Source organism: Somniosus microcephalus, chromosome 21 (assembly GCF_052327205.1).
Source record: "Somniosus microcephalus isolate GS21.2 chromosome 21, FLI_Smic_1.0, whole genome shotgun sequence".
Lineage (NCBI taxonomy): Eukaryota > Metazoa > Chordata > Chondrichthyes > Squaliformes > Somniosidae > Somniosus > Somniosus microcephalus.
In genome coordinates, this window is record NC_141007.1 from 80674109 (window position 1) to 80694286 (window position 20178).

Consider the following 20178-nt stretch of genomic DNA (forward strand, 5'->3'; position numbering starts at 1 on the left):
CTGAATACTAGTGAGAATGAGGACCTGGAAGTGGAGGAGAGTGCCGGGTGGGAGGATTCAGGAAAGAGTAAATTTAAAAGCAGCAAAAGAAATTAGCATTAGTAAAAACATAGTACTGGAGAAATTAATGGAACTGAAAGCCAATAAATCCCCTGGACCTGATGGCCTACATCCTAGGATTTTGAAAGAGGTGGCTATAGAGATAGTGGTTACGTTGGTTGTCATTTTCCAAAATTCCAGATTCTAGAACGGTTCCTGCGGATTGGAAGGTAGCAAATGTAAATCCACTGTTTAAGAAAGGAGTGTGGTAAACCACTTTTATCGTTCACTATCGTTACACTATAGTTATCACTGTTATATTGTTCTCACTGTTCTCACTGTTGTATCACTATACGAGGTCGCCTCTTGTCACGCTGTTATACCTGGGCTGACCACCGCTGACTCCGCCCATGGCTCCACCTACCTGCCCAGGTATAAAGGTAGTCGACTGGCTGGTATTCCTCCTTGTTGGATCCGATCACCCATGAGGGTGGGCTCTGTTATTTAGTCAATAAAAACCTATAGTTACTTTCCTAACTCGTCGCTTTTCATTGGACGAATTGATAGGTATATCAATTTTATTGACTAAATTTTAAGATGTTTGACCAGCCAGACGCCCAGCCACAACAGCCACAGCAGCCTTCAGACGCCGAGCCACAACAGTCACAGCAGCCGGCTTGGCTGCGAGCCCTCAGACCACCGTACCTGGATCTAAATCCACGGGCAGCGAACTCAGCCCTCGACTTCGATCACTGGCTGGGCTGCTTTGAAGCCTACCTGGAAGAGTCCAGCGTGCCTCAGAGATCCAAGCTAAGAGTCCTGAACGCCCAACTGAGCCCTAAAGTATTCGCGCTCATCCGGGACCTTAAAACATACGAGGACGCCATCAACCGGCTGAAAAGACAGTACCAAACCCCGGTAAACCCCATGTATACCAGGCACCTCCTAAGGTCCCGCCCGCAACTGCCAGGGGAGCCGGTGGAGGAATTTTTACGGGTGCTACAAGCACTCGGCAGAGACTGTAACTTTAAAGCAGTAACGGCGGCAGAAAATACGGAAGACAACGTCCGCGATGCCTTCGTGAAAGGCCTACGGTCCGACTACTCATGGCAGCGATTACTGGAAGCAAGGGACCTCGACCTGGACAAAGCTGCAGCCCTCGCTCTCTCCCTGGAGGTGGCCCATCGGGACCAGGAGGCGTTTTCCAGGTACTGTTCGCGACCCTGGGACTCGGGCCCGACCCCTACCACAATACCCTTCACCGCGCCGCCCCCGGGACCTACCTCAGCGTCGGCGTCCCGGACCCGATCGGGACCGCCACCCCCGGTACCGGCTCCGACATCGGACCCCCGCGGCTGCTTTTTCTGCGGCCAGGAGAAACACCCGAGGCCGCGCTGCCCAGCTAGGAACTCCACCTGCTCAACCTGCAGGAAGAAAGGCCACCTTGCTAAGGCCTGCAGAAGTGGATCTTCAGAGGCCAGCAGTGCCTCATGCGAACTGTGGGGGCGGCCATCTTCCTTCAAGGCAACAGAGGCCAGCATCCCCACACGTGAGTCATGGGGCGGCCATCTTTGATCAAGGCAACCGACACCAATAGTGCCTCGTGAGTTATGGGGGCAGCCATTTTGTCCAACCTCGTGGGAGACGCCATTTTACCCACCACGCTCGACTGCCACCGTGCCTCCGGACCCGACGACCGCCTCACCCGCAGACGACAACGACTCGCTCAACTACACACTAGCCTCCGTCACTCTGGATCAAGCCCGCCCGCATCACCTGTCCAAGTCGATGATGGACATCAAAGTAAACGGCCACGCCACGACCTGCCTGTTCGACAGCGGAAGCACGGAGAGCTTCATCCACGCAGACACGGTGAGCCACTACTCCCTCCCTGTCCTGCCAACGCGCAACCGAATCTCGATGGCATCGAGGTCCCACGCCACGGACATCAGCGGCTACTGTGCTGTGACCCTGTCGGTTAAGGGTACGGAGTATAAAAACTTTAAACTCCTCGTCCTCCCCCAGCTCTGCGCTGCCGTCCTACTAGGGCTGGACTTCCAATCCCACCTCCAAAGTGTCACCCTAGCATACGGTGGACCCCTCCCCCCACTCACAGTCGACAACCAGCGGATGTTAAACCGCCCACCGCGTAACACCTGCAGCCTATCCACCCTCAAGGTCCCGCCACCTTCCCTGTTCGCTAACCTAACCCCCGACTGCAAACCCGTCGCTACCAAGAGCAGGCGGTACAGCGCCGGGGACAGAGCCTTCATTAGCTATGAGGTGCGGCGCCTCCTGAAAGAGGGCATTATCGAGGGGAGCAGCAGCCCCTGGCGTACCCAGGTCGTGGTCATTAAGACCGGCGATAAAAATCGCCTGGTCATCGACTACAGCCAGACCATAAACAGGTACACCCAGCTGGACGCATACCCCCTTCCCCGCATATCTGACATGGTCAATCAGATTGCACAATACCGAGTATTCTCGACCATCGACCTTAAGTCGGCCTACCACCAACTCCCTATCCGCCCTGAGGACCGCCAGTATACAGCCTTCGAGGTGAACGGCCGCCTCTACCACTTCCTTAGGGTTCCCTTCGGCGTCACCAACGGGGTTTCGGTCTTCCAAAGGGAGATGGACCGGATGGTTGACCAGAACGGGCTGCATGCCACGTTCCCCTACCTAGATAACGTCACCATCTGCGGCCGCGACCGGCAGGACCATGACGTTAATCTGGAGAGATTCCTCCGTACGGCCCAACGGCTGAACCTCACCTACAATAAGGAGAAATGTGTGTTTAACACCTCGCGCCTTGCCATCCTCGGCTGTGTAGTAGAGAACGGAGTCATCGGCCCCGACCCCGAAAGAATGCGTCCCCTCATGGAGCTACCCCTCCCCCACTGTCCAAAGGCTCTGAAGAGAACCCTGGGGCTCTTCGCCTACTATGCCCAATGGGTGCCCAATTATGCAGACAAAGCCAGACCCCTCATGAAGTCCACATCCTTCCCCCTTACGGAGGAAGCGTGCGCAGCCTTCTCCCTCATTAAGGGAGACATCGCCAAGGCCACAATGCACGCAGTGGACGAGTCCATCCCCTTCCAAGTGGAGAGCGATGCATCTGACTTCGCCCTAGCCGCTACCCTTAACCAGGAGGGGAGACCAGTGGCCTTCTTCTCAAGGACCCTACAGGGCCCTGAGATCCGACACTCGTCGGTCGAGAAGGAGGCCCAAGCGATTGTGGAGGCGGTACGACGCTGGAGGCATTACCTGGCAGGCAAACGATTTACCCTCCTCACCGACCAGCGTTCGGTCGCTTTTATGTTTAATAACAAGCTGAGGGGCAAAATCAAGAATGACAAGATATTGAGGTGGAAAATCGAACTATCCACCTATGATTATGATATCTTGTACCGGCCAGGTAAGCTGAACGATCCCCCTGATGCTCTGTCACGAATTACATGCGCCAGCGCGCAAAGTGATAGACTTCAGACCCTCCACAACGACCTCTGCCACCCCGGGGTCACCAGACTTTACCACTTCATTAAGGCCCGCAACCTGCCATACTCCATCGAGGAGGTCAGGACCATGACCAGGAACTGCCAGACCTGTGCCGAGTGCAAACCGCACTTCTTTAGGCCGGACAGAGCAAGCCTGATCAAGGCCACCCGCCCCTTCGAGCGCCTGAGCATCGACTTTAAGGGGCCCCTCCCGTCCTCTGACCGTAATGTGTACTTCCTCAACATCGTTGATGAGTACACCCGTTTCCCCTTTGCCTTCCCCTGCCCAGACATGACCAGTACCACGGTCATCAAATGCCTGAACAACCTCTTCGCCTTGTTTGGGTTCCCAAACTATATACATAGTGACCGGGGCTCCTCCTTCATGAGCGAGGAACTCCATCAGTTCCTGCTAGCGAGAGGTATTGCTGCAAGCAGGACCACCAGCTACAACCCCCGAGGGAACGGCCAGGTGGAAAGAGAGAATGCGACGGTATGGAAGGCCGTCCTCTTAGCCCTAAAGTCTAAGGGCCTCCCAACCTCCCGCTGGCAGGAAGTCCTCCCGACAGCGCTGCATTCCATCCGGTCACTACTTTGCACTGCCATTAACGCCACCCCCCATGAACGAATGTTTGTTTTCCCCAGGAAGTCGACTACAGGAACCACTCTACCAACCTGGCTGACCTCTCCGGGGCCCGTCTTGCTGCGAAAGCACGTGAGGGCCCATAAAACGGACCCCCTGGTAGAGAGGGTGAACCTCCTGCACGCCAACCCCCAGTACGCCTACGTGGCCTACCCAGACGGGCGGGAGGATACTGTCTCCTTACGAGACCTCGCACCCTCGGGCACTCCGGAGGCACCACCTTTACCCCCCCCCACCACCCCCCCAATCCCAGCCCAGGTAGACGGCATGCCGGAACCCCACGAGCCTTCGCCGGAACCCCACGAGCCTTCACCGGCCACGCAGACACCAGCATTAACACCGGATAATGCAACACCGCCGCTGCGACGATCGGAGAGGCTTGCGAGGGCTCCGGACAGACTGACATACCAGAACTGGTAGTACACTTCACCCCGCTGGACTCAAATCTAAAGAAGGGGTGAATGTGGTAAACCACTTTTATCGTTCACTATCGTTACACTATAGTTATCACTGTTATATTGTTATCACTGTTCTCACTGTTGTATCACTATACGAGGTCGCCTCTTGTCGCGCTGTTATACTTGGGCTGACCACCGCTGACTCCGCCCATGGCTCCACCTACCTGCCCAGGTATAAAGGTAGTCGACTGGCTGGTATTCCTCCTTGTTGGATCCGATCACCCATGAGGGTGGGCTCTGTTATTTAGTCAATAAAAACCTATAGTTACTTTCCTAACTCGTCGCTTTTCATTGGACGAATTGATAGGTATATCAAGGAGGGTGAGAGAAAACGGGGAACTACAGTCCAGTTAGCCTGAAAATGCTAGAATCTATTATTAAGGACGTGGTAACAGGGCACTTAGAAAATAATAATAAGTTTGAGCAGAGTCAACACGGATTTATGAAAGGGAAATCGTGTTTGACAAATCTGTTAAGAGTTTTTTGAGGTTGTAACTAGCAGAATAGATAAGGAGGAACCAGTGGATGTGGTATATTTGGATTTTCAGAAGGTGTCCGATAAGGTGCCACACAAGAGGTTATTAAACAAAATTAGGGCTCATGGGATTGGGGGTAATATACTAGCATGGATTGAGGATTGGTTAACGGACAGAAAACAGAGTAGGAAAAAGCGGATCATTTTCGGGTTGGCAGGCTGTAACTAGTGGGGTACCGCAAGGATCAGTGCTTGGGCCTCAGCTATTCACAATCTACATCAATGATTTGGATGAGGGGACCAAATGTAATATATCCAAGTTTGCTGATGATACAAAGCTGGGTGGGAATGTAAGTTGTGAGGAGGATGCAAGGAGGCTTCAAGGGGATATAGACAGGCTAAGTGAGTGGGCAAGAACATGGCAAATGGAATATATTGTGGAGAAATGTGAAGTTATCCACTTTGGTAGGAAAAATAGAAAAGCAGAGTATTTTATAAATGGTGAGAGATTGGGAAATGTTCGTGTTCAGAGGGACCTGGGTGTCTTTGTACACGAATCACTGAACGTTAACATGCAGGTACAGCAAGCAATTAGGAAAGCAAATTTTATGTTGGCCTTTATTACAAGAGGATTTGATTACTATATAATCGTCCAAAATTCCTCGGATTCTGGAAAGGTCCCAGCGGATTGAAAAACTGCAAATATAACGCCCCTATTCAAGAAAGGAGGGAGACAGAAAGCAGGAAACTATAGGCCAGTTAGCCTAACACCCTACATCATGTTGTGCGGCACTACCACCGTGCAAAATGGGATGGATTCAGAACAGATCTAGCAGCTCAAAACTGGGCATCCATGAGGTGCTGTGGGCCATCAGCAGCAGAACTGTATTCCACCACAATCTGTAACCTCATGGCCCGGCATATCCCGCACTCTACCATTACCATCAAGCCAGGGGGCCAACCCTGGTTCAGTAAGGAGTGGAGAAGAGCATGCCAGGAGCAGCATCAGGCATACCTAAAAATGAGATGCCAACCTGGGGAAGCTGCAACACAACATGCATGCTAAAAAGCAGAAGCAGCATGCTATAGACAGGGCTAAGCAATCCCACAAACAACAGATCAGATCAAAGCTCTGCAGTCCTGCCACATCCAGTCTTGAATGGTGGTGGACCATTAAACAACTAACTGGAGGAGGAGACTCCATGAATATCCCAATCCTCAATGATGATGGAGCCCAGCACATGAGTGCAAAAGACAAGCTGAAGCGTTTGCCACCATCTTCAGCCAGAAGTGCTGAGTGGATGATCCATATCGGCCTCCTCCTGAGGTCTCCACCATCATAGAAGCCAGTCTTCAGCCAATTCGATTCACTCCACGTGATATCAAGAAACAGCTGAGCGCACTGGATACAGCAAAGGCTATGGGCCCTGATATCATCCGGGCTGTCGTGCTGAAGGCTTGTGCTCCAGAACTAGCCACGCCTCTAGCCAAGCTGTTCCAGTACAGCTACAACACTGGCATCTGTCCGACAATGTGGAAAACTGCCCAGGTATGTCCTGTTCACAAAAAGCAGGACAAATCCAATCCAACCAATTACCGCCCCATCAGTCTACTCTCAATCATCAGCAAAGTGATGGAAGGTGTCATCGACAGTGCTATCAAGCAGCACTTACTCACCAATAACCTGCTCACTGATGCCCAGTTTGGGTTCCGACAAGACCACTCGGCTCCCGACTTCATTACAGCCTTGGTCCAAAAATGGACAAAGGAGCTGAATTCCAGAGGTGAGGTGAGAGTGACTGCCCTTGACATCAAGGCAGCATTTGACCGAGTGTGGTATCAAGGAGCCCTGGTAAAACTGAAGTCAATGGGAATTGGGGGGGAAAACTCTCCACTGGCTGGAGTCATACCCAGCACAAATTAAGATGGTGGTGGTGGTTGGAGGCCAATCATCACAGTCCCTTGGACATCGCTGCAGGAGTTCCTCAGGGCAGTGTCCTAGGCCCAACCATCTTCAGCTGCTTCATCAATGACCTTTCCTCCAACATAAGGTCAGAAATGGAGATGTTCGCTGATGACTGCACAGTGTTCAGTACCATTCACGACTCCTCAGATAATGAAACAGTCCATGCCCGCATGCAACAAGACCTGGACGACGTTCAGGCTTGGACTGATAAGTGGCAGGTAACATTCGCGCCACACATATGCCAGGCAATGATTATCTCCAACAAGCGGGAGTCTAACCACCGCCCCTTGACATTCAACAGTATTACCATCGGCGAATCCCCCACCATCAATATCCTGGGGGTCACCATTGACCAGAAACTGAACTGTACCAGCCACATAAATACTGCGGCAACAAGAGCAGGTCAGAGGCTGGGTATTCTGTGGCGAGTGTCTCCCCTCCTGACATCCCAAAGCCTTTCCACCATCTACAAGGCACAAGTAAGGAATGTGATGGAATACTCTCCACTTGCCTGTATAATGTATATACCTTGAAGGGGGGAACTATGTTTTACAGCTCATGTATACTGCAGTACCGGCAGTGACCACACCTGTATATAGCACTGAGTAGTGATCTGTACAGATCAGTTGCAGTGTGAGCCACGTTGAGTAAACACCTGTTGTACCGTTCTCCTGCAGTCTGTGTCTTATTATACACGGATGCAACATTGGCGACAAGGCAGGTTCGAACCTACCTGCAACTCTGCATCACCTCCCGGGGATTCGTTCCTGGAGATCAGTGGATTGGAGGTCAAGGCCAGAGACTCGGGCGTCGACCACGGGCAGCCGCCCAGTCATCCAGCAGAGACTCGAGAATTGCGGGGGAGGCTGTCGAGAGCCAGGCTTGGCTTTCCAGTCGAGGTGGTCCAGCGAAACGGGCTGGCAACAGGTAGTGCGCAGACCCTTCCCGGACAGCGGCGAGCTAGAGCCCGACCGAGCGGCACAGCAAAGGGCCGAGCAGCGTCGACGGGGGAGAGAGAGGGCAGAGCGCACAGGGCGCAGCCGGTGTTCAGGGGCCGAGCAGCATCGGAGAGAGGGAGAGAGAGACGCGCAGAAACATGCGAGGCACCGCCATTGCCACGAGGACCGCCGAGAGCAGCGTTGGCAGCAGCGCAGGAGAAGCGCGCAAAACCTACAGGGCGCCGCCATTGCCACGAGAACCGCCGGGAGCAGCATTGGCAGCAGCGGGGGAGGAAGGAAAGCACGGGAGACGCCATTTTAAGCCATTGGGAGACGCCATTTTAAACCACACCCAAAATGCCGAAGAGTGGCAGTATCACCGCATTTGACAATGAAGTCGAAGATTGGACTACATATGTCGAACGAATAGAGGTGTACTGCAAGGCAAATGAGGTGTCAGATGACAAGAAAGCGTCGGTATTGTTAAATTTAATGGGTGCAAAGACGTATGGTTTATTACGAAATCTAGTAACCCCAACGAAGCCAATGGAAAAGAGTTTTGAAGACATAGTAACGATACTAAAGGAACATTTAAACCCCACACCGCTGCTGATAGCAGAAAGATTCAAGTTTCACAAACGGAACCAGCATAAGGATGAAAGCAATGCTGATTATTTAACAGAACTGCGCAAACTATCGAAACACTGCCAGTTTGGAGCGGGACTGGCAGATACCTTAAGGGACAAGTTTGTGTGTGGGCTTCAAAGTGAAGGAACCCAGAAACGGCTTTTATCTGAAAAGGACCTTACGCTGGAAAAGGCTTTCAGCATTGCGGTATCATATGAAGCAGCAGCACGGGGCGCTGCAGAGATACAACAGAGACCGCAAGAATATGGCACAAACGAAATGTCATATGGAACAGAGAAGTGCTATTGCTGCGGCAGAACAACACACGACCACAATGATTGCTGGTTCAAAGACAAAGTGTGCAGACAGTGTGGAAAAGTAGGACACATAGCATGAGTCTGCAGGTCGGGAAAGAAAACCAGCAATAAGAAACCTACCAAAGGAAAGTACAAGAAGGTACATAAGATGACGGAGAATAGTTCAGACGAACAAAAGAGTGATAACGACTCCAAAAGCAGGGAACTGAGTTGTCTGAAACTACATAATGTGATCACAACAGAGGATCACCGAACCATTTGGGTCACTCTCAAGTTAGCAGGAGTCCAGGTAAAGATGGAATTGGACACAGGATCAGCCCTAACAGTCATAAACCGACGGGACTACGAGCGGCTATTCTCACACATACCCTTGAGAGACACAAAAATTATTTTGAAGACGTACACGGGGCAAAAAGTCTACCCCAAAGGAAAAATAAGGGTGACCGTTATATATAACGGTAAGGAAACACCAAAACTAGACCTGTATGTATTGCAAGATGGAGGACCACCATTACTGGGACGTGAATGGATCCGGAAAATACAACTGGATTGGCATTCCATATAGGCACTGACTGTGGCTGACAAAAAGGATGACAACGTCACACCTGGGCGACTGTCAAAGATCCTAACTGACGCGAAAGAAGTGTTCCAGCAAGGACTCGGAACACTAAAAGGCATGACAACGACGGTTAAAATTGAAGAAAACGCAAGCCCAAAATTTTTTAAGGCCAGACCGGTACCTTATGCGATCCGCCCAGCCGTCGAAGCAGAGCTGGAGAGTCTGGAACGTTCAGGTGTACTGTCCAAGGTAGACTAGAGCGAGTGGGCTACACCCATCGTCCCTGTGATGAAAAAGTCGTTGAGCAGCACGCCTGGGGAACCAAGGAAGGTTTGCATCTGTGGGGACTTTAAGGTAACAGTGAACCCGGTCCTTCACACCGTACAATATCCACTTCCGCGGATTAAAGATATTTTCGCCTCGCTATCTGGAGGGAAACGCTTCACTAAGATTGATCTGGCCCAGGAGTATCTGCAAATGGAGGTAGAAGAAGCATCAAAAAAATACCTCACAATCAACACCCATAAAGGTCTCTACCAATACAACCGGCTGGTATTCGGGGTAGCATCAGCTCCAGCTATTTGGCAGAGGGCAATGGAACAAGTCCTGCAAGGGATCCCAGGGACCCAGTGTTATTTGGACGACATCCTGGTCACGGGCAAAAATGACAGTGATCACCTTGCCAACCTGGAGCAGGTGCTCACTAGATTGCAGGAATATGGGCTCCGAGCTAACCGCCCCAAATGCGAGTTTTTTAGAAAACAGATCTCGTATTGTGGCCACGTTATCGATAAAGAGGGGTTACATAAGTCCCCAGAGAAGATTGAGGCAGTAGTCAAGGCTCCAGCACCGGAAAATGTGTCACAACTGAGGTCGCTCCTCAGGCTGGTAAACTACTACCATAAGTTCCTGCCAAATTTGTCTATAATACTACACCCACTGAACACCCTACTGCAAACTGGGGTGCCATGGAAGTGGAGTGACGAATGTAGACGAGCTTTCCAGAAGAGCAAAACACTAATCACATCGAAAGAGGTATTGGCCCATTACAACCCGGCATTACCAATTCGGTTGGCGTGTGATGCGTCACCCTACGGCATTGGAGCGGTGCTGTCGCACAAATTCTCGGACGGCTCAGAGGCCAATAGCCTTTGCGTCACGATCACTAACCTCAGCCGAGCGTAACTACGCCCAGATTGACAGGGAGGCCCTCAGCCTAGTGTGGGGAGTGAAAAAGTTCAATCACTATCTGCACGGGCAGAAATTCACCTTGCTGACTGATCACCAGCCTCTTGTCTCCATTTTTAATCCGAAGAAGGGCGTTCCGGTGATGACTGCGCAACGACTACAAAGATGGTCACTTTTTCTAGGGGCGCACCACTATGAGATTGAATATAAGGGCACGAAACAGCATGGAAATGCTGATGGGCTATCACGCCTGCCACTGCCTACTGCGGAGGAAGCACCAGCAGTGGATCCTGTCGAAATATTCCATTCGACTATAGTTGAATACCTACCGGTAACTAACGCTTGTATCGAAAAGGAAACCCAAAATGACCCGACACTGTCTCGGGTATATGATTTGACGGTGAAGGGATGGCCAGCACATGGCGACTCACTGTTGCCAGCATTCTCGACAAGGAGAGAACAGCTGTCAGTGTGCCGGGGGACCTTGATGTGTGGATCCCGAGTGGTAATTCCACCCAAGTTAAGGGAGAGAGTGCTCAATGAGCTTCATGAGGGTCATCTGGGAGGGGTAAAAATGAAAAGCCTAGCCAGGGCTTATGTGTGGTGGCCGGGAATCGATAAACAAATCGAGGACCTGACCAAGAGCTGCTCAGGATGCCAGAAAGTCCAAAATGCACCACCACATGCCCCTCTACACCCATGGGAGTGGCCCTCATCTCCATGGCAACGGGTGCATATTGATTTTGCTGGTCCATTCATGGACTCAATGTTTTTAATAGCCGTGGATGCGCACTCGAAATGGCCTGAGGTCATCAAAATGTCCTCCACCACCACGGAGAAAACTATTGCAGTCCTACGGACCATTTTTGCCAGGAATGGCTTGCCAGAACAGATTTGCTCCGACAACGGACCACAGTTTCTGTCCGAAGAGTTCTGGAGGTTCTTGAAAAATGGGGTAAGGCATTACACATCCGCCCCGTATCATCCAGCCACAAATGGATTGGCTGAGAGGTTCGTACAAACCTTTAAGAAGGCAATAAAGGCTATGTACAATGACAACATTCCGTTGCAGCACAAGGTGGACAATTTCCTGTTCGCCTACCGGAATGCGACACAGGCCAACCAGGCCCCAGCCATGATGTTCTTCAACCGAAGGTTAAGATCTCGCCTGGATTTGCTCAGACCAAACATACGAACAGATGTTGAGAGTAAGCAATTCCAGCACATCCATGAGAAGCCAACAAGGAGCTTCAATGTAGGGCAACCAGTCTTGGCCCGCGACTACCGAACAGAAAAATGGCAGCCAGGAACGATATGCACACGGCAGGGCCCACTAATGTACACAATGGACGTTGGGGAGAGCATCGTGAGACGCCATGCTGACCAGATCCTAGAGTCACAGGAACAAGTCAACCCCATGCCTCGCCCATACGTACCTGGTGATGAACCCGACGTACAGGTCGTATCTACCCCAGAAACAGTAGCATCGGAAGCTGATGAACCAACCGACGACAGGGGGCCAGAATCGCCTCCGCAATAAGAGGAAGACACTCGGGAAAGGCGCTATCCAGTAAGGATCAGGAAGCCTCCCCAAAGACTGAATATATAAATAGACTATTTTCAGCTAATGTTGCATGTTAAAAGTGTTAATTGTAATTAGTTTGATATCTAATTGTTAAATGAGTGTTATGGTACTGTTAATCTAAAAGGGGAGGAATTGTAATGTATATACCTTTAAGGGGGGAACTATGTTTTACAGCTCATGTATACTGCAGTACCGGCAGTGACCACACCTGTATATAGCACTGAGTAGTAATCTGTACAGATCAGTTGCAGTGTGAGCCACGTTGAGTAAACACCTGTTGTACCGTTCTCCGCAGTCTGTGTCTTATTATACACGGACGCAACAGCCTGGATGAGTGCAGCTCCAACAACACTCAAGAAGATCAACAACATCCAGGACAAAGCAGCCCGTTTGATTGGCACCCCATCCACTACCTTAAAAAACATTCACTCCCTCCATCACCGGCGTACCATAGAAACATAGAAGATAGGAGCAGGAGTAGGCCATTCGGCCCTTCGAGCCTGCTCCGCCATTCAATGAGATCATGGCTGATAATCCAAATTCAGTACCCTGTCCCTGCCTTCTCCCTATATCCCTTGATCCCTTTAGCCTTAAGAAATATATCCAACTCTTTCTTGAATATATTTAATGAACTGGCCTCCACTGCCCTCTGTGGCAGAGAATTCCACAGGTTCACCACTCTCTGGGTGAAGAAATTCCTCCTCATTTCAGTCCTAAATGGCTTACCCCTTATCCTTAGACTATGACCCCTGGTTCTGGACTCCCCGGCCATCAGAAACATCCTTCCTGCATCTAGTCTGTCCAGGCCTGACAGAATTTTATAGGTTTTGATGAGATCCCCTCTCAATCTTCTAAACTCCAGTGAGTATAAGCCCAATCGACACAATCTCTCCTCATACGTCATTCCTGCCATCCCAGGTATCAGCCTGGTGAATCTTCGCTGCACTCCCTCCATGGCAAGAACGTCCTTCCTCAGGTAAGGCGACCAAAACTGCACACAATAATCAAGGTGTGGTCTCACCAAGGCCCTGTACAACTGTAGCAAGACATCCTTGTTCCTGTACTCGAACCCTCTTGCTACGAAGGCCAACATACCATTTGCCTTCTTAACCGCCTGCTGCACCTGCATGCTTACCTTCAGCGACTGGTGCACAAGAACACCCAGGTCTCTTTGCACTTCCCCTTCTCCCAATCTATTGCCATTCAAATAATAATCTGCCTTCCTGTTTTTGCCACCAAAGTGGATAACCTCACATTTATCCACATTATAGTGCATTTGCCATGTTTCTGCCCAATCACCCAACCTGTCCAAATCGTACTGGAGTTTCACGACATCCTCCTCACAGCTTACCCTCCCACCCAGCTTTGTGTCATCTGCAAATTTGGAGATATTACATCCAATTCCCTCGTCCAGATCATTAATATATATTGTGAACAGCTGGGGTCCTAGGACCGATCCTTGCGGTACCCCACTAGTCACTGCCTGCCACTCGGAAAACGACCCGTTTATTCCAACTCTTTGCTTTCTGTCCGCCAACCAGTTCTCTATCCAAGTGAATACTGTAATGTATATACCTTTTAGGGGGGAACTACTTTTTACAGCTCATATATACTCTAGTACCGGCAGTGACCACACCTGTATATAGCACTGAGTAGTAATCTGTACAGTTCAGTTCCAGAGTGAGCCACATTGAGTAAACATCTGTTGTACCGTTCTCCTGCAAGTCTGTGTCTTACTACTGAAGGACACAACATTGGCGACGAGGCAAATTCGATCCTACCTGCAACTCTGCATCACCTCCCAGGGATTCGTTCCTGGAGACCAGTAGATTGGAGGTCAAGGCCAGAGACATGGGCGTCGACCACGGGCAACCGCCCAGTCATCCAGCAGAGACTCGAGAATTGCGGGGGAGGCTGTTGAAAGCCAGGCTTGGCTTTCCCGTCGCGGTGGTCCAGCGAAACGGGCTAAGAACAGGTAGTGCGCAGACCCTTCCCGGACAGCGGCGGGCTAGAGCCTGACCGAGCGGCACAGCAAAGGGCCGAGCAGCGTCGACGGGAGAGAGAGAGAGAGGGCAGAGCGCACAGGGCGCAGCCGGTGTTCAGGGGCCGAGCAGCGTCGAGGAGAGGGAGAGAGATGCGCAGAAACCCGCGAGGCGCCGCCATTGCCACGAGGACCACCGAGAGCGGCGTTGGCAGCAGCGCAGGAGAAGCGCGCGAAACCTACAGGGCGCCGCCATTGTCACGAGGACCGCCGAGAGCGGCGTTGGCAGCAGCGGGGAGGAAGGAAAGCGCGGGAGACGCCATTTTAAGCCATTTTAAACCACACCCAAAATGCCGAAGAGTGGCAGTATCACCGTATTTGACAATGAAGTCGAAGATTGGACTACATATGTCGAACGAATAGAGGTATACTGCAAGGCAAATGAGGTGTCAGATGACAAGAAAGCGCCGGTATTGTTAAATTTAATGGGTGCAAAGACGTATGGCTTATTACGAAATCTAGTAACCCCAGCGAAGCCAGTGGAAAAGAGTTTTGGAGACATAGTGACGATACTACAGGAACATTTAAACCCCACACCGCTGCTGATAGCAGAAAGATTCAAGTTTCACAAACGGAACCAGCATAAGGATGAAAGCAATGCTGAATATTTAACAGAACTGCGCAAACTATCGAAACACTGCCAGTTTGGAACAGGACTGGCAGATACCTTAAGGGACAAGTTTGTGTGTGGGCTTCAAAGTGAAGGAACCCAGAAACGGCTTTTATCTGAAAAGGACCTTACGCTGGACAAGGTTTTCAGCATTGCGGTATCATATGAAGCAGGCACAGGGCGCTGCAGAGATACAACAGAGACCGCAAGAATATGGCACAAACGAAATGTCATACAGAACAGAGAAGTGCTATCGCTGCGGCAGAACAACACACGACCACAATGATTGCTGGTTCAAAGACAAAGTGTGCAGACAGTGTGGAAAAGTAGGACACATAGCATGAGTCTGCAGGTCGGGAAAGAAAACCAGCAATAAGAAATCTCCAAAAGAAAAGTACAAGAAGGTACATGAGGTGACGGAGAATAGTTCAGACGAACAAAAGAGTGATACCAACTCCGAAAGCAGGGAGCTGAGTTGTCTGAAACTACATAATGTGATCACAACAGAGGATCACCGAACCATTTGGGTCACTCTCAAGGTAGCAGGAGTCCAGGTAAAAATGGAATTGGACACAGGATCAGCCCTAACAGTCATAAACCGACGGGACTACGAGCGGCTATTCTCACACATACCCTTGAGAGACACAAAAAATATTTTGAAGACGTACACGGGGCAAAAAGTCTACCCCAAAGGAAAAATAAGGGTGACCGTTATATATAACGGTAAGGAAACACCAAAACTAGACCTGTATGTATTGCAAGATGGAGGACCACCATTACTGGGACGTGAATGGATGCGGAAAATACAGCTGGATTGGCATTCCATACAAGCACTGACTGTGGCTGCCAAAAAGGATGACGACGTCACACCTGGGCGACTGTCAAAGATCCTAACCGACGCGCAAGAAGTGTTCCAGCAAGGACTCTGAACACTAAAAGGCATGACAGCAACAATTAAAATTGAAGAAAACGCAAGCCCAAAATTTTTTAAGGCGTTCCGCCCAGCTGTCGAAGCAGAGCTGGAAAGTTTGGGACGTTCAGGAGTACTGTCCAAGGTAGACTGGAGCGAGTGGGCTACACCCATCGTCCCTGTGATGAAAAAGTCGTTGAGCAGCACGCCTGGGGAACCAAGGAAGGTTCGCATCTGTGGGGACTTTAAGGTAACAGTGAACCCAGTCCTTCACACCGTGCAATATCCACTTCCGCGGATTGAAGATATTTTCGCCTCGCTATCTAGAGGGAAACGCTTCACTAAGATTGATCTGGCCCAGGCGTATCTACAAATGGAGGTAGAAGAAGCATCAAAAAAATACCTCACAATCAACACCCATAAAGGTCTCTACCAATACAACCGGCTGGTATTCGGGGTAGCATCAGCTCCGGCTATTTGGCAAAGGGCAATGCAACAAGTCCTGCAAGGGATCCCAGGGACCCAGTGTTATTTGGACGACATCCTGGTCACGGGCAAAAATGACAGTGATCACCTCGCCAACCTGGAGCAGGTGCTCACTAGATTGAAGGAATATGGGCTCCGAGCTAACTGCCCCAAATGCGAGTTTTTTAAAAAACAGATCTCGTATTGTGGCCACGTTATCGATAAAGAGGGGTTACATAAGTCCCCAGAAAAGATTGAGGCAGTAGTCAAGGCTCCAGCACCGGAAAATGTGTCACAACTGAGGTCGTTCCTCGGGCTGGTAAACTACTACCATAAGTTCCTGCCAAATTTGGCACATACACTACACGTACTACACCCACTGAACACCCTACTGCAAACGGGGGTACCATGGAAGTGGAGTGATGAATGTAAACGAGCTTTCCAGAAGAGCAAAGCATTGATCAAAGCAAAAGAGGTGTTGGCTCATTTCAGCCCAGCACTACCAATTCGGTTGGCGTGTGATGCGTCACCCTACGGCATTGGAGCGGTGCTGTCGCACAAATTCTCGGACGGCTCAGAGAGGCCAATAGCCTTTGCGTCACGATCACTAACCTCAGCCGAGCGTAACTACGCCCAGATTGACAGGGAGGCCCTCAGCCTAGTGTGGGGAGTGAAAAAGTTCAATCACTATCTGCACGGGCAGAAATTCACCTTGCTGACTGACCACTAGCCTCTTGTCTCCATTTTTAATCCGAAGAAGGGCGTTCCGGTGATGACTGCGCAACAACTACAAAGATGGTCACTCTTTCTAGGGGCGCACCACTATGAGATTGAATATAAGGGCACGAAACAGCATGGAAATGCTGATAGGCTATCACGCCTGCCACTGCCTACTGCAGAGGAAGCACCAGCAGTGGATCCTGTCGAAATATTTCACTCGACTATAGTTGAATACCTACCGGTAACTAACGCTCGTATAGAAAAGGAGACCCGAAATGACCCGACACTGTCTCGGGTATATGATTTGACAGTGAAGGGATGGCCAGCACATGGCGACTCACTGTTGCCAGCATTCTCGACAAGAAGAGAACAGCTGTCAGTGTGCCGGGGGACCTTGATGTGTGGATCCCGAGTGGTAATTCCACCCAAGTTAAGGGAGAGAGTGCTCAATGAGCTTCATGAGGGTCATCTGGAAGGGGTAAAAATGAAAAGCCTTGCCAGGGCTTATGTGTGGTGGCCGGGAATCGATAAACAAATCGAGGACCTGACCAAGAGCTGCTCAGGATGCCAGAAAGTCCAAAATGCACCACCACATGCCCCTCTACACCCATGGGAGTGGCCCTCATCTCCATGGCAACGGGTGCATATTGATTTTGCTGGTCCATTCATGGACTCAATGTTTTTAATAGCCGTGGATGCGCACTCGAAATGGCCTGAGGTCATCAAAATGTCCTCCACCACCACGGTGAAAACTATTGCAGGCCTACGGACCATTTTTGCCAGGAACGGCTTGCCAGAACAGATTTGCTCCGATAACGGACCACAGTTTGTGTTCGAAGAGTTCCGGAGGTTTATGAAGAAGAATGGGGTAAGGTATTACACATCCGCCCCGTATCATCCAGCCACAAATGGATTGGCTGAGAGGTTCGTACAAACCTTTAAGAAGGCAATAAAGGCTATGTACAATGACAACATTCCGCTGCAGCATAAGGTGGACAATTTCCTGTTCGCCTACCGGAATGCGACACATGCAGCCACCAACCAGGCCCCGGCCATGATGTTCTTTAACCGAAGGTTAAGATCTTGCCTGGATTTGCTCAGACCAAATGTACGAAGAGATGTTGAGAGTAAGCAATTCCAGCACATCCATGAGAAGCCAACAAGGCGCTTCAATGTAGGGCAACCAGTCTTGGCCCGCGACTACCGAACAGAAAAATGGCAGCCAGGAACGATATGCACACGGCAGGGCCCACTAATGTACACAGTGGACGTTGGGGAGAACATCGTGAGACGCCATGCTGACCAGATCCTAGAGTCACAGGAACAAGTCAACCCCATGCCTCGCCCATACGTACCTGGTGATGAACCCGACGTACAGGTCGCATCTACCCCAGAAACAGTAGCATCGGAAGCTGATGGCCCAACCGACGACAGGGGGCCAGAATCACCTCCGCACCAAGAGCGAGACACTCGGGAAAGGCGCTATCCAGAAAGGATCAGAAAGCCTCCCCAAAGACTGAATATATAAATGGACTATTTTCAGCTAACATTGTATGTTCAAAGTGTTAATTGTAATTAGTTTGATATTTAATTGTTAAATGAGTGTTATGGCACTGTTAATCTAAAAGGGGAGGAATTGTAATGTATATACCTTTAAGGGGGGAACTACTTTTTACAGCTCATGTATACTGTAGTACCGGCAGTGACCACACCTGTATATAGCACTGAGTAGTAATCTGTACAGTTCAGTTCCAGAGTGAGCCACGTTGAGTAAACACCTGTTGTACCGTTCTCCTGCAGTCTGTGTCTTACTACTGACGGGCACAACAAATCCCATGTGCCTTAATTTTGCATGCTAATCTCTTATGCGGGACCTTATCGAAAGCCTTCTGAAAGTCCAAATACACCACATCCACTAGTTCTCCCTTATCTATTTTACCAGTTACATCCTCAAAAAATTCCAGTAGAATAGTCAAGCATGATTTACCTTTTGTAAATCCATGTTGACTTTGTCCGATCCTGTCACTGCTTTCCAAGTGTTCTGCTATTACATCTTTTATAATAGACTCTAGCATTTTCCCCACTACCGATGCCAGGCTTACTGGTCTATAATTCCCCGCTTTTTCTCTACCACCTTTTTTGAATAGTGGGGTAACATTAGCTACCTTCCAATCCATGGATACTGTTCCAGAGTCTATCGAGTTCTGGAAGATGACCAGCAATGCATCTACTATTTCTAGGGCCACTTCCTTAAGTACCCTGGGATGTAGATTATCAGGCCCTGGGGATTTATCGGCCTTCAGTCCCATCAATTTTCCTAACACCATTTCCCTACAAATACTGATTTCTTTCAGTTCCACCCTTTCATCAGACCCTATGTTCTCCGGCATCTCTGGGAGGTTATTTGTGTCCTCCTTTGTGAAGACAGAATCAAAGTATGAATTTAGTTGGTCTGCCATTTCTTTGTTTCCCATTATAAATTCCCCTGATTCTGACTGCAAGGGACCTACGCTTGACTTCACCAATCTTTTTCTCTTCACATATCTATAAAAGCTTTTACAGTCAGTTTTTATGTTCCCTGCAAGCTTACTCTCATATTCTATTTTCCCTTTCTTAATTAATCCCTTTGTCCTCCTTTGTTGAATCCTAAACTGCTCCCAATCCTCAGGATTATTGCTTTTTCTAGCCAATTTATATGTCCTCTCCTTAGATCTTATGTTATCCCTAATTTCCCTTGATAGCCACGGTTGAGTCACCTTTTTTGTTTTATTTTTATGCCAAACTGGGATGAACAAATTCTGTAGCTCATCCATTCGGTCTTTGAATGTTTGCCATTGCTTATCCACTGTCAATCCTTTGAGTGCCATTCCCCAATCAATCCTACCCAACTCGCTCCTCAGACCATCATAGTTTCCTTTATTTAAATTGAGGACCCTAGTCTCTGAGTCAACTACTTCATTCTCTATCTTAATGAAGAATTCGATCATATTATGATCGCTCCGACCCAAGGGGCCTCGTACAACAAGATTGCTAATTAATCCTTTCTCATTACATAATGCCCAGTCTAAGATGGCCTGATCTCTGGTTGGTTCCTCGACATGGCTGCAGTTTGTATGATATACCTATCAATTCCTCCAATA

At 49.8% G+C, this 20178-nt stretch overlaps 1 protein-coding gene across 1 annotated transcript in view; it reads right to left on the reverse strand.

The window, feature by feature from the left end:
• Window positions 1–20178, reverse strand: part of aanat1 (arylalkylamine N-acetyltransferase 1) — a 55922-nt gene that overhangs the window by 23726 nt on the left and 12018 nt on the right. The window lies entirely within an intron of this gene.